This window comes from Neofelis nebulosa, chromosome 17, assembly GCF_028018385.1.
Source record: "Neofelis nebulosa isolate mNeoNeb1 chromosome 17, mNeoNeb1.pri, whole genome shotgun sequence".
Lineage (NCBI taxonomy): Eukaryota > Metazoa > Chordata > Mammalia > Carnivora > Felidae > Neofelis > Neofelis nebulosa.
In genome coordinates this window covers 20,896,548-20,911,535 of record NC_080798.1, presented here as the reverse complement: position 1 = coordinate 20,911,535, position 14,988 = coordinate 20,896,548, and the positions used below count along the sequence as shown (strand labels likewise).

General features: G+C 37.7%; 1 protein-coding gene across 3 annotated transcripts in view; it reads left to right on the top strand.

The window, feature by feature from the left end:
- The window catches only part of ZNF507 (zinc finger protein 507), a 46,929-nt gene that overhangs the window by 27,586 nt on the left and 4,355 nt on the right, over window positions 1-14,988 (top strand). The gene's annotated exons all lie outside the window — the stretch shown is intronic.

Genomic DNA, 14,988 nt, shown 5'->3' with positions numbered 1-14,988 from the left:
GCTCATCTAGCAGGGAAATCAAGAAACTTTACAGGTAACAATAAATCAGGTACTCTGTGAGGTAATTGAGCTGTACCTGTCAGCATGGATGAATCTCAGAAACACTGAACTAAGGTACAGTAAGTCACACAAGAATACATAAAGTATGATTCTATTTATATGCCCAAAATCATGCAGATAAACAATTATTTAGGAATACACTACAAAATTCAGAAACATGATACTTCTTTTGGGGAGGAAGATGAGATCTTGGAGGAACACACAAAGAGCTCTTAAGATAGAGGGAACGTTCTCAAGCAAGTATGATGTATACATTATTTTTTTAATTCCATGTATACACCTTATTCTCCTTTTATATGATGTTTCATACACACACACAGAAACATTTTTTCAATTGAATGTACAAATTAAACCACATTCTATGAGAGAAGTGATAGTAAGGAAATGAAGTTAAGTGTGTGGATTTTGTAGGTACTTCATTTTTTTATTTGTTGTTTTAATTGGGTAACACATATGAACTTCAGAATCAGCTTATCTAGTTTCCTCTAAAAATAATTCCCTTGGGGCACGTGGGTGGCTCAGTCGGTTAAGTGTCTGACTCTTAATTTCAGCTCAGCTCATGATCTCACAGTTTGTGAGATGAAGCCATACATCAGGCTCTGCCCTGACTGTGTGGAGCCTGCTTGGGATTCTCTCTCCCTCTCCCTCTGTCTTTCTCTCTGTCTCTCTCTCTTTCTCTCCCCCCCCCCCATTTCTCTCTACCCCTCTCTCACTTACACATGCACACTCTCAAATAAACTTTAAAAGTAATAATAATTCTCTTGTGTTGGGATCGTGTTAAGCTTCTAGATTAATTTAGAAAGAATTCACAACTTTCTACAAACAAGGTATGGACTTTATTCATTTGTTCAAATCATCTCTTGTGTTCCTCAGTAGCATTTAAGTTTTGTCCCTGTATATTGTGTACATTTCCTGTTTCGTATGTGTGTAAATCCACGCACACATTTGTGTATATAGAAGTACACAGGTAGTCAATCACAGTTATTCTGTGATCCTTAATTTTTTTTCTTAAAGCATTTAAAAACTCTCTTACTGTTATAAATGTATAGGAAAATGAAAAATACTATAAGATATATAGCACACTGTAACTTAATGCTTAAAAACATTAAGAATTAAAGTGTTTTATTTCTTTTGTGGGAAACTTACCCAGAATAGTCTGCTCAGTGCTCGCTTCTCCTTACAGTATTATAGGTGAGCATGTTTTCGGTGCCTTGGCCATTTGTCATACTCCTTTCTGGGTATGGATCAGCTTTCACCATTTTATCCTTTGCTCTTTCAATTCAGTTTGATTACAGAGAGTTTCTGTACTGATATTTTTCACAGGAATAACTTCTTCCAGGAACCCACTTTCTTCATGCATGTCATCAAGTTCACCTTCATGTAGATCCTCTGGCTGCATATCCAGAGTTTCTTCAGTGGTGGCCGTGTCAACATTCCTGTGGTCCCCTATTTGCTCTATAAATGCATTTACATTTGAGCCTGATTTCACTTACAGGGTTACAGGTTTCTCCTGTATTTCCATTTTGTTGGCCAATTCCTTCTTTTGGAGTCTACATTTTTGTAAAAAGGCACACAGGACATTTTATCAGTGGGAGATTAGGAGGCACCACAACTTAATGCTTTGCTGTCTGTGAGTGACCAATTACTGACTGAATGAAAGAAATGACATGATTGGTCACTGATCCCGAAGCATGTCTTTGCCTAGTGGACTCAAAAGCTACCAGTGAAGTCTGTACTCTACAATTACACAGTTAATATATTTTGATAACTGAAATTTGAACAGTTGTTAGGGGGGAGTGGTGACATTTAACTAAACCATAGTAACCAGGATCCGTGCATGGCAGAACCATACAAAGCAAGGACTGCCTGCTCACCCCACACACACACACACACTGGTTGTGAGGCATATGCTTATGTATTTCATTTTTTCTGTTGCTGCTATAACGTGGGTCTTTTCCTTCCTTTCCTAGTTTTCAATTCAATATTGTTTTTATATAGGAAAGCTGTTGATCTATACAGAACGTTCACTTTATGCCCTTACTTTCTTTTTTTTTTCTCTTACTGAACTTCTTATTACTTTTAACCGTTTTTAATTGGTGTTTGTATAGATATATAATTATATTATCTGCAAATAATTTTCTCAACCTTTCCTATATGATATTTACAACTCTTATTTCTGTCTCTTACCTAACTGTACTGGCTAGTGTTTCTGCCGCATACTAAATAATAGTGGGGATAGTGAAAATCCTTATTTTGTTCTTGGGCTGAATGGATATGCTTCTAATGTTTTCTCATAAAGCTTTAGACTAGTTTTGGGGTTAAGATAGATATGTTTTTTCATGAAGAATTATTCACCTACCCTATTCTGTGGAGAAATTTTATTAAGAATGTATATCGGGTATAGGTATTGTCAGCCTGATGTAAGTGCCTCCTAAAATATGGTGGTAGGGAATACACAGCTGTCCCTAGGAAGTATATTTGCAAAAAAGAAAAAGTGGGGAAAAAAATTTGATCCTGAATCTAATGAAACCTTTATGTCAGTAGTTCTTAACCAGGAAGAAGGCTTTTCTCCCTCATCCCCCCACAAAGGACATCTCACGGTGTCTAGAGACATTATTGGTCGTCACAAGGGGGAGAGAAGGTGCTACTAAGACTTAGTGGGTAGGGGCGCCCGGGTGGCTCAGTCAGTTGGGCGTCCGACTTCGGCTCACGTCGTGATCTCGCAGTCCGTGAGTTCGAGCCCTGCGTCGGGCTCTGTGCTGACAGCTCAGAGCCTGGAGCCTGTTTCGGATTCTGTGTCTCCCTTTCTCTGACCCTCCCCCGTTCATGCTGTGTCTCTCTCTGTCTCAAAAATAAACGTTAAGGGGCACCTGGGTGGCTCAGTCGGTTGAGCGACGACTTCGGCTCAGGTCATGATCTCGCGGTCCGTGAGTTCGAGTCCCGCATCGGGCCCCTGTGCTGACAGCTCAGAGCCCGGAGCCTGTTTCAATTCTGTGTCTCCCTCTCTCTGACTCTCCCCCATTCATGCTCTGTCTCTCTCTGTCTCAAAAATAAATAAAAACGTTAAAAAAAATTTTTTTTTAAATAAAAAAATAAATAATAAAAAAAAATAAACGTTAAAAAAAAATTAAAAAAAAAAAAAAGACTTAGTGGGTAGAGGCTAGTGATGCAGATAAACATCCTACAGTGCCCAGAACAGCTCCCACAATGAAGAATTATCTAGCCCAAAATGTCAGGAGTGCTGAGGTTGAGAAAGCCTTTTCTAGGTCTCACTGTCAGATTATAAGAAATGTGAAAGATACAGGAACATATACTGTAACATCAGAAAGTAATCAGTGCAGCACATGATATGAAAAATTCTACAAGGCAGATGACCTGGTTTCTTTAGTACATAAACACATGAAGGGGATTGGGAAAGAAAGAACTGTTACAGATTAAGAGACTTAAGATATATACCAACCAAATGCAATATATAGATCTTGTTTTGATCCTCATTTGAACAAAACATTCCTGCAGAAATTAGGGAAATTTTAAGTGGGGGTTACGTGAAACAAGACTGGTAAAGTGTCAGTCATAATTGAAGCTGGGTGATGGAATTTCATTATAATTTCCTACTTTGGTCTTTGTTTAAAGATTTCCATAGTAGGGGTGCCTGGGTGCTCAGTCGTTTAAGCATCCAACTCTTGATCTTAGCTCAGGTCATGATCTCACAATTTGTGAGTTCAAGCCCCGGGTCAGGCTCTGTGCTGATGGCACGGAGACCGCTTTGGATTCTGTCTCTCTTTCTCCCTGCCCCTCCCCAACTTCTGCACAGGCACACTCTCTCTCTTAAAAAAAAAAAACAAAAAAACAGATTGCCATAGTAAAAAGTTTTGTTTAAATGGATATTGAATTTTAGATTAAGTTTCAGCAATAACAGTGAAAATATGACTTCTCTGATCCTTTCAAATGGTGAATCATCATGATAAATTTCCTAACACTGAATTCTCTGTATTCCTAGAATAAGCCTCCTTTCGTCATGGTATATTATTCTTTAATATACTTGGGAATCTCTTTGCCAGCATTTTATTCAGGGTAATCTACATTGATATCCGTAACTGAGATTTGGTGTTTAGTTTTCTTTTTTCTGTTGCCTTTGCCAAGTTTCAGTATCAGTGTAATTCTAACTTCATAAAAAGACTTAGAATGACTTTTTTTCTTTTAAACTCCCTGGAACTGGAAGATACAAGCTAATTTGAATACAGAGAAACTGGCTATTTTCTATTCACTTTAAATATTCCACTGATAGTCCTTTGAAAACGTTAATAACTCGTTTCTTTTCCTAATTTCTACTCTAAGTGTCTTCCAAAAGAATGAACATATACTGTTACAAACATTAGAGCTTATGGGCAATATTCTCAATTTCTTTTTTGTATCAAAAGCTTTAAGTGCCTAAAATTCTTATTATATAAGATGACTGTCAACTTTTAATAGTCTTTATTTTTTTAGAGCAGTTTGGGTTCACTGCAGTGTTGGGCAGAAGTACAAAGACTTCCCATATACTCCCTACCCCACTCACTTATGGCCTCTTCCGTTATCAGCATTCTCCATCAGAGTGGCATACTCATTACAGTTGATGAACCTGCACTGACGAATCATTATCACCCAAAGTCCATAGTTTACCTGAGGGTTCGCCCTGGGTACTGTGCATTCTGTGGGTTTGGACAAATTTATAATGGCATGTATCCACCATTGTAGTAATATGGTATCATGCAGAGTAGTTTCACAGCCCTCAACATCCCCTGTGCTCTACCTGTTCATCCCTCCCATACACACATCCAGACTCCCGGTGACCACTCATCGTTTTACTGATTCCATAGCTGTGTATTGTCACTTCTTCAGCTTTGTTCTTCTCCTTCAGTATTGTATTGGCTATTCTAGATCTTTTGCCTATCCATATAAACTTGAGAGGCAAAAACAACAAAATAACTTGCTGGGATTTTTAATGGGATCACACTGAATATATAGATCAAGTTAGAAAGAACTGACATCTTAACAATTTTGAGTCTTCTTAATATAGAATATCTCCATTTATTTGGTTCTTCTTTGACTTCTTTTGTCACAGTTTTGTAGTTTTCCTCATACAGATTTTATATATATATATATATTGTTAAAATTAGGTATTATATATTTGGAGAGTGGTAATGTAAATGGAATTGTGTTTTTAATTTCAAATACCATCTGTTAATTACAGGAATATGGAAAAGTGATTGACTTTTATTTATATTAACCGTGTGTCCTGCAATCTTGCTTTAATTGTTCATTAGTTCCAGGAGTTTTTTTGTCAGTTCTTTTGGATTTTCTATAAAGACAATAATGTCGTCCGCCAAGACAGTTTGTTTTTTTCTTTCCCAATGTGTGTATCTTTTATTTCTTTTTTTTACTACATTAGCTAGGACTTCAAGTACAATGTTGGAAAGGAGTGGTGAGAGGGGATATTCATCTCTTATTCCTAAACTTAGTAGGAAAGCTTCCAGTTTCTCATCAAGTATGATGTTAGCTGTATATTTACTGTGGATATTCTTTATTCATTTGAAGAAGTTCCTAGTTTGCTGAAAATTTTTAACATGAATGAGTATTGGATTTTGTCAAATGCTTTTTCAGCATCTATTGATACGATCATAAGATTTTTCTTTACTTGTTAATACGGTAGATTACATTGATTTTCAGATGCTGAATCAGGCTGGCATGGCTGGGATAAATCTCACTTGGTTGTGGTCTAGAATATTTTTTTTACACATTGTTGAATTCAGTTTGCTAATACTTTGTTGAGGATCGTTGCATCTGTGTTCATGAGAGATACCAGGCTATCGCTTTGTTTGCTTTTTCTTATAACATCTTTGTCTGGTTTGGGTATTAAGAGTAATGCCGACCTCATAGAATGAGGTAGGAAGTATTTGCTCTGCTTCCATCTTCTGAAAGAAATTGTAAAGAATTGGTATAATTTCAGGGCGCCTGGGTGACCCCATCAGTTGGGCATCCAACTTCGGCTCAGTCATCTCGCAATTCGTGAGTTTGAGCCTCGCGTCGGGCTCTGTGCTGACAGCTCAGAGCCTGCTTTGGATTCTGTGTCTCCCTCTCTCTCTGCCCTTCTCCCACTCATGCTGTCTTTCTCAAAAATAAATAAACATTAAAAACCTGTTTTAGGGGTGCCTGGGTGGCTCAGTCGGTTGAGCATCCGACTTCAGCTCCGGTCATGATCTCACAGTTCGTGAGTTCGAGGCCCGCGTCGGGCTCTGTGCTGACAGCTCGGAGCCTGAAGCCTGCTTCAGATTCTGTGTCTCCCTCTCTCTGCCCCTTCCGTGCTCATGCTCTGTCTCTCTCTGTCTCTCAAAAATGAATAAATGTTAAAAAAAAAAAAAAATTTTAAATAAATAAATAAATAATAAAAACCTGTTTTAAAAGAAAAAAAGTTGGTATAATTTCTTCCTAAATGTTTGATAGAATTCACCAGTGATCCCATCTGTACATGGTGCTTTCTGTTTTGGAAGAGTTATTATTAATTATTGATTTAATTTCTTTTCTTTTCTTTTTTTTTTTTTTTTTTAATTTATTTTTAAGTAGGCTCCATGCCCAGTGCAGGGCTTGAACTCATGACCCTGAGATTAAGAGTTGTGTGCTCTACTAACTGAGCCAGCCAGGTGCTCCAAATTATTGATTTAATTTTTTAATAGATACAGAACCTCTTCAGATTGTTCTTGTGTGAGTTTTAACAGATTGTGTCTTTCAAGGAATTGGTCTGTTTTACCTGGGTTATCAAATTTATGGGCATAGCACGGTTCACTTATTCCTTGATTACCCTTCTAATGTCTGTGAGATCTGTAGTGGTGTCCTCTCTTCCTTGTGAAGTAGCCTAGTTACTTACTGGCTTATTGATATCATCCATCTTTTCAAAGAATCAGCTTTTGGTTTTCTTGATATTCTCAATTGATTTCTTGACTTCCTGATTTCAGTTTCATTGATTTCTGCTCTTTTTTATTATTTCTTTCTTTTCCTACTTATTTGGATTTAATATGCTCTTTTTTCCCCCTAGTTTCTTTCCTAAGGTGAAAACTTAGTGACTGATTTTAGATATTCCTTCTTTTCTAATATATGCATTCAGTTCTATAAACTTCCCTTCAAGTACTGCTTTTGCTGCATTCCATACATTTTGATGGGTTGTTTTTTCGTTAGTTCAAAATACAGTAAAATTTTTCTTCGTATTTCTCCTTTGACCCATGTGTTATTTGTAAGTATTTGTTTAATCGCCAAGTATTTTGAGATTTTTCTACTATCTGTGTTGTTCTACCTTAATTCCATTGTGATTTGAGAACAGACATAGCATGGTTTTTCTTCTGTTAAATTTGTTCAGCTGTGTTATAGCCCAAAATACAGTATTTCTTCGTGAACATTCCATGTGTGTTCTGTTGTTGGGTGAAGTAGTCTACAGTTGTCAGTTATACCCAGCTAATTGATGGTGGTCTTGAGTTCAGTGTTGTCTGCTGGATCTATTCATGATAGAGAGGTGTTTAAGTCTCCAACTACAATAATGGATTCATCTGTTTCTCCTTGCAGTTCTGTCAGTTTATTTATGCCTCATATAGTTTTATCCTTTGTTGTTTGACACATTCATGTTAAGTATCATCTATCTTGGAGAATTGACCCATTTATCATTATGTAATGGCCCTCTTTTTCCTTGATCACTTTCCATACTCTGAAGTCTGCCTAGTCTAAAATTAATATAGCTACTCTTGCTTTCTTTTGATTAATATTAGTGTGGTATATGTATCTCCATCCATCTACTTTTCATCTCTATGTGTATTTATATTTAAAATGAGTTTCTTATAGATAGCATGTAGTTCTTGTTTTTAATCCACTTCAACTTCTGTCTTTTAATTGGCGTTGTAAGACTACTGACATTCAGAATTATTATTGATACAGTTGAATTTGTATCTACCATATTTGATACTATTTTCTATTTCTTTCCCTCATTCTTTGCTCCTGTTTTTCTCTTCTGCTCTTTTTCTGCCTTTTGTGGTTTTAATTGAGCGTGTTACATGATTTCATTTTCTTTCCTTTCTCAGCGGATCAGTTACATTTCTTTTCTTGGTGGTTTCCCTAGAGTTTGGAATGTACATTTACAACTAGTTCAGATCCACATTCAAATAACATTATACCAGCTTCATGGGTAGTACAAGTACCTTATATTAAAATAATCCTAATTTTTCTCTACCATCCCTTGTATCATTTCTGCCGTTAATTTCATTTAAACATAAGTGTGTGTGTGTACACATACATGAGCATACGTAATCAGTAATCAGATACATTGTTGCTGTTATTTTAAACAACTTGTATTCCTTAGATCAGTTAAGCATAAGAAGCAAGTTTTTCTTTTTTCATCTTCTCATGCCTTCTCTGATGCTCTTTCTTTATGTATATCCAGGTTTCTGACCTATATCATTTTTCTTTCTAAGGTACTTCTAACATTTCTACTGGCAATAAATTGTTTCAGGTTGTTTGTGTGTCTGAAAAAGTCTTTATTTCTGCTTTACTTTAGAAGAATAGTTTTACTGGCTAGAATCTGCAGATTCTAGGTTGGTTTTTTTTTTTTTTTTTTTCCCTTCATACTTGAAATATTTTACTCTTCCTTGCTTGCCTGGTTTCTGAGAAGTCAGATGTAATTCTTCTCTTTGCTCCATTATCTAAAGTATTTCCCCCTCTGGCTTCTTTCAGGATTTTTTTCTTTTTCTTCTATTTTTTGTAGTTCAAAAATGATATGTCTAGGTGTAGTTTTTCTGCCGTTTATTCTGCTTGGTGTTTTCTGGGCTTCACAGGACCTGTAGTTTGGTATCTGACATTAATTTGGGGAAATTTCCAGTAATTGTTCTTTCAAATATTTCTTCTGTTCCTTCTCTTTTCTTCTTCCTGTTACATATATGTTATGCCCCTTTGGGTTGTAAATTTTGTATTCCAGTCTTTTTTCTGTTTGCTTTCCAGTTTTGGAGATTTCTATGGAGATACCGTCAAGCTCAGAAATTCTTTCTTCAGTCAAGTCCAGTCTACTAATAGGACCATTAAAGGCACTCTTCATTTCTGTTACATATTTTTTATCTCTCGCATTTTTTTTGGTTCTTTGTTAGACTTTCTATCTCTGTTTTCATTACCCATCTGTTATTGTACACTGTGTGTTTTATTCATTAGCACTCTTTGCATATTAATCTTAGTTGTTTTATATCACCAATCTGATCATTCCAATATCCTACCATATGTGAGTCTGTTCTGATGCTTGCTGTCTCTCTTTAAAGTTTGGTTTTTACCTTTTAATGTATCTTGTAATTTTTTCTAGATAGCCAGGCATGATGCATTAGGTAAAAGGCACTGCTGTGAATAGCACTTTAGTAGTGAGTAACCTGTGAGGGGAGAGCAAATAGTCTACTGTCCTGTGATTAGTAGGTCTCAGCGTTTTAGTGAGTCTGTGCCTCTAGACTGAACTTTACGTGTGCTACTGAGTCCCCCATCCCTTTGGTGAGACAAGACAGCTGGAATGGGCTGGAATCGGGCATTTCCTTTTCTTCAGGTCGGTGAGGCTCCAATAAACTCCAGCAGGTTAGGCTCTGGTTAAATGTTTGTCCTAGGGGTAGACCTTGTTAAAGACAGAATCCTGTAGCATATTTCAAAGTGGTAGTTTTATCCCTCTACCTGGATTTTTCTCCAACATTCAGTAAGAATTTGGTAGAACTATAGGAGATAAACTCAGAAAAGTGTGGAGGATCCTGTATGATTGCATCCCTTCACATTTTTTTTATTTTTATTTTTTTAATTTAGAGCAGGGGAGAGTGGCAGAGGGGGAGGGAGAGGGAGGGAGAAAGAGAGACAATGAGAGGGAGAATGAGACTCTAAGGCAGGTTCCATGCTCAGCGTGGAGCCCAACACAGGGCTCGATCCCACAATCCTGGGATCGTGACCTGAGCCAAAATCAAGAGTTGGATGCTCAACCAGCTGAGCCAGCACCCAGGTGCCCCTCCCTTCACATGTTTACTTCCCCTAATTGTCTACACTTAGCTGCCAGCAAATCATCAATTACTGTTCAGGTGGCCCTGTTCCGGCCCTACTTCCTTTAGGAGTAAAAGGTCTTTCCAGTTTGGGGTGCAGGGGTGTGTCCTGTAACCTCAGTTTTCTTACAGATCTAAGATGGGTTGTTGACTTTTCAGTGTGTTCAGTGTTTTACTTGTTAGGATTGAGTGGCAATTTCCAGTTTTATATGCTAAACCGGAAACCAGAAGTTCCTGATTGTCATTTTTAGAATTATATATTTTTTGCATAAAATGATAGGGAATTGTGGATTGAATGTCACCAGTTGCTTCCAGGAATAGAATTGTGGGCAGCTGTAAAATATTTTATCATAGAAAATTTAAGTTACATCGGGGAATGTTAACAAAACAGTCAACTTGCATGATCACAGTTTTATAAATATATGCATTTTAAGACTGGGAAAGGGGCACCTGGTTGGCTCGGTCAGTTAAACGTCCAACTTCTGATTTCGGCTCAGGCCATGATCTTACAGTTCGTGAGATCGAGAACCGTGTCAGGCTCTATGTTGGTAGATAGCATGGAACCTCCTTGGGATTCTCTCCCTTTTCTCTCTGCCCCTCCCCTACGTGTGTGTCCTTCCTCTCTCTCTCCCTCTCTCGCTCTCCCTCTCTCTCAAAATAAGTAAACATTAAAAAAAAAAGACTGGGAAATAAACATCAAAATGATAATATTGGTTACATCTAGTAGGTTATAGGTGATTTTTGTTTTCTTTGTAGATTTCTAATTTCCTACAGTGAATTTTTGAAATCCAGAAACTAAATTATTTATAGAAATAAAGCAATTCATTCAGCACCTAAATCTTGGTTTCTAATACTAATAAAAGTAACAAGAGAAATGGCTTAGAGAAATGATTGATCTCTAGGTAAATAAGTGAACCTGGAACATCTTACGGTGCCAGAAAGTAAGGAAAGTGCTTGACAAACAAAAGATGGGAGTATGTCAGCAGGACATGGGACCTGGAGGAGCCCTCAGTAACCTCAGCAATAAGATAAATAATGTAGTATTAAATTATATCCGAAAGTGTAAAATACATAACCAGGAGTCCATACTGACATTAATGATTGAATAATAAATGGGTGAGAATAGAGGAAATCTCTGTGCAGAATTCCCAGTGATTTATATAGATAACTCTACTGTCGGTAGGTGGTAACTTTCTTCCAAAGTATATACAGTGTGGGAAGAGGGGATAAGAAAGTGTAACTTTCCTGTGGAGAAACTCATCTCAAGGTCAGCATCAATAGTGCTAAGTCATGTTGCAACGGTATTCTGTGCCGAGGCTCGAGGGTGGCACTATACCTCTGGGGTCTTCCTCCCAGGAGCCCATTACCCTAGTCTAAACATGAGAAAAACCTCAGACATACCCAAATTGAGGGACATTCTGCAAAATACCTGGCCAGTATTCTTCAAATCTGTCAAGTCATTAAAAACAAAGAAAGTCAGAGAAACGTTAAAGTCTAGAAGATCCTAAGGTTATGTGATGACTAGAATTGAAGGACAAAACTAAGGAAACCTGAATAAAGTATGGACTTTAGTTAATAATAACGTATCAACTTTGGCTCCTTGCTTATGATAGATATACCTTAGCAATAAAAGATTTTAATAATAGGAGAAACTCAACTTTTTTATAAAACTCTAAAGCTATTCTGAAGTTAGTTTGCTTTAAAAAAAAAAAGATAATTATTTAATTGAACAATTTACTCTTACTTTGAAAAGTTTTGAGTAATAATGCAGATGTTCCGTGGGATAAATTTGCAATTTCTGACATTTGTGTTTTGACCCATTTTTCTCAGAAGTATGAAATTCTCATTGCATAAGCCTGACTTTCCATTCAGAGGACGCTTGATGTGCAGCATTGTGTGGTTCATTCTGGGTACAGAGTTTTCCAGTGAGGTTTCAGGGCAGATCCTGAATGCAAAGTAATCTGAAGAGTCAAGAGTTTATATTTCTCCTTTCTTTAATATAAATATAAAGGTGTTCGTATTATCAGTTACCACGTAGGTGTTTGACATGTGTGAAGGCACTGTACTTGGTGAAAGTACTGAGGGGGAAGGAACGAATGGGCATCTGTTGGCCTTGACTGTTCACTCCTACTCGCTCAGTGTAGACCTGAGTGCCAGGCCACTGTGGTGCAGGGCAGTCTCTACTTTCTTTAAAAAAAAAAAAAAAATTTTTTAACGTTTATTTATTTTTGACAGAGAGAGACAGAGCGTGAGCGGGGGGAGGGGCAAGAGAGAGAGAGGGAGACACGGAATCTGAAGCAGGCTCCAGGCTCTGAGCTGTCCGCACAGAGCCCGACGTGGGGCTCGAACTCACCGCGAGATCGTGACCTGAGCCAAAGTCGGACACTCAACCGACTGCGCCACCCAGGCGCCCCCAGGCTACAAAGTCTTGAAGAGAATGGGATAACGGTCTTAAAAATATTTCCAGTAATAAAACATTTCAAACATTTTACCACATTTTGAAGAAATGAAACAGGGACAGCTAAAACTTGTTCTGCCCTTCCTTCCTGTTGTGCTGATGCTAATATATATCATTTCCTACCGTGTTTTTAAAACTTTATTATGTGTGTGTGTTTACACGTGTGTGTATGTATTAATAATATATACTGGTTTGATGTTTTAACCGTTTATTTAAATGATACACCAAAGAAATCTTTTTTTTAACTTTTTCTTCTCACTGACCATTATCGACATCAATTCATGGTAATAAGTATACATCCAGTTCCTTTATTTTCAGCACAGCATAATTTTCCATTATATGAAAATAAACCATTTTATGTCCGCTGTGCTGTGGAAAAACAGTGGTTGTGAGTTGCATCCTTTTTTGTCTTTGTTTTTTTATTTTTTTCCAACTTTTTTTTTTTTTTTTTTTTTAATTTATTTTTGGGACAGAGAGAGACAGAGCATGAATGGGGGAGGGGCAGAGAGAGAGGGAGACACAGAATCGGAAGCAGGCTCCAGGCTCCGAGCCATCAGCCCAGAGCCTGACGCGGGGCTCGAACTCACGGACCGCGAGATCGTGACCTGGCTGAAGTCGGACGCTTAACCGACTGCGCCACCCAGGCGCCCCAATTTGTCTTTGTTTTTTTAATGTTCATGGCTACAGTGATGCTTCTTGCATACGTGTCCTTGTGAACACATAGCCGCCTAGATCCAGGGTCACAGGTGTGTGCCTCTTCAGCCTTAACAGATGCTACCAGGTTGCTCTCCGGACTTTGTACTCTGCACGCCGTCTGTGCGTTTCCCCTTCTTCACACCGGTACAGAAATGGCATGATCAGACTTACTCATCTTCCAGGCTTATGGGTGTGATGCATTTGCCTGCGTATTAATGAAAATCGTATATCTTCTTTATGTTTGAGCTTATGGAAATTCTTCTAAGAAATGCACATTTATTGCCCTTAAGTAGCTTGGTGTTTGCTGAGGTAAAAGGCCCTTCCCTGGCCTTGGATCTGATGTCTCAGGACCTGTATTAAAAGATAACACTGCTGAACCCACCGTAAAGCGGAAGGTGGGTTAGAGGAAGAATTTAGTTCTTGCCGTATTTAGTTGTCCTATTTATTCCCTATTGTGCTTTTTATTTTCTTTGTGCCTCATCATCAGTGACCGTGTCTCTTACTGTGAAGGGTTCAAGTAAGTTGCCTGATTTGTTAGGCTTCTACTTAGGTATTTACAGGGCACCTGGCTTGCTCATTCATTAGAGCTTGAGACTCTTGATCTCAGAGTCGTGAGTTCAAGCCCCGAGTTGGGTGTAGAGATTACTTAAAAATAAAATCTTTAAAAACATTTGCAGTTGTCCAAAAAGATAAATATAATTTTATCATACAATTCAGCAGTTCTGCTCCTAGGTATTTACCCAAAAGATGAAAACTCCTATCCAGACAAAAACCTGCATGTATATATTTATAGCAACTTTATTCGTAATTGCCAAAATGGGGAAGCAGCCAAGATATCCTTCAGTAGGTGAATGGATAAACAAATTGTGGTACATCTTGACAGTGGGGTTTTACTTGGCGATAAGAAAAGAGCTATTGGGCCATGAAAAGAGATGAGGAACTTTAAATGTGTATGGTTAAATGAGAGAAACCGGTCTAGAAAAACTACATACTGTATGATTCCATCTGTGGGACATTCTGGAAGAGGCAAAGAATCAGTAGTTGCCAGGGATTCAGGGATTGGGAGGAGTGAACACGCAGAGCACCGAGGCTATTTCAAGCAGAGAAATTACTCTTCATGATTTATCATGGTGGATACGTGACATTATGCACTTGTCAGAACACAGAGAACCGTGTAACACAAACAGTGAACCCTAGTGTAAACTGTAGACTTGTTAATGATGGATGATGTTCCCATATTGGTTCACCATTTGTATCAAATACTCCACACTGATGCAAGATGTTACTAAGATGGGGAACTGGGTGCCGGAGAAAGGGGGCATAAACCTACAAGCGTTCTGGAAGAGTCTATTCAGAAAGAGAGTCTGTTCCTTTTTTTACTTGTTTTTAAATGTTTCATTCAGTTCAGATTTTACCAAGTGTAGCCAATTATGTGGGAACAAAATGTTATTTTGAATGGAAAACGTTTTTAAGATGATTAATTATCCATTTTATTTATGAAACTTAAATTGTTGATGCTTTTCAGGACTACTACTTCCATTTTGTGTGGATCTGTAAACAAGCAGAGTTCTTGTTAAAATTATCTAATTCCTTTTTGCTTTCTTGAGAAATAGAGTGGTATAGAGAGTATCGATTTTGTGTATTTTTCTTTCTGTGTGTGGTTAAATAATTTAGAGCAAAGATTTTGTATGTTAGTATATTAGA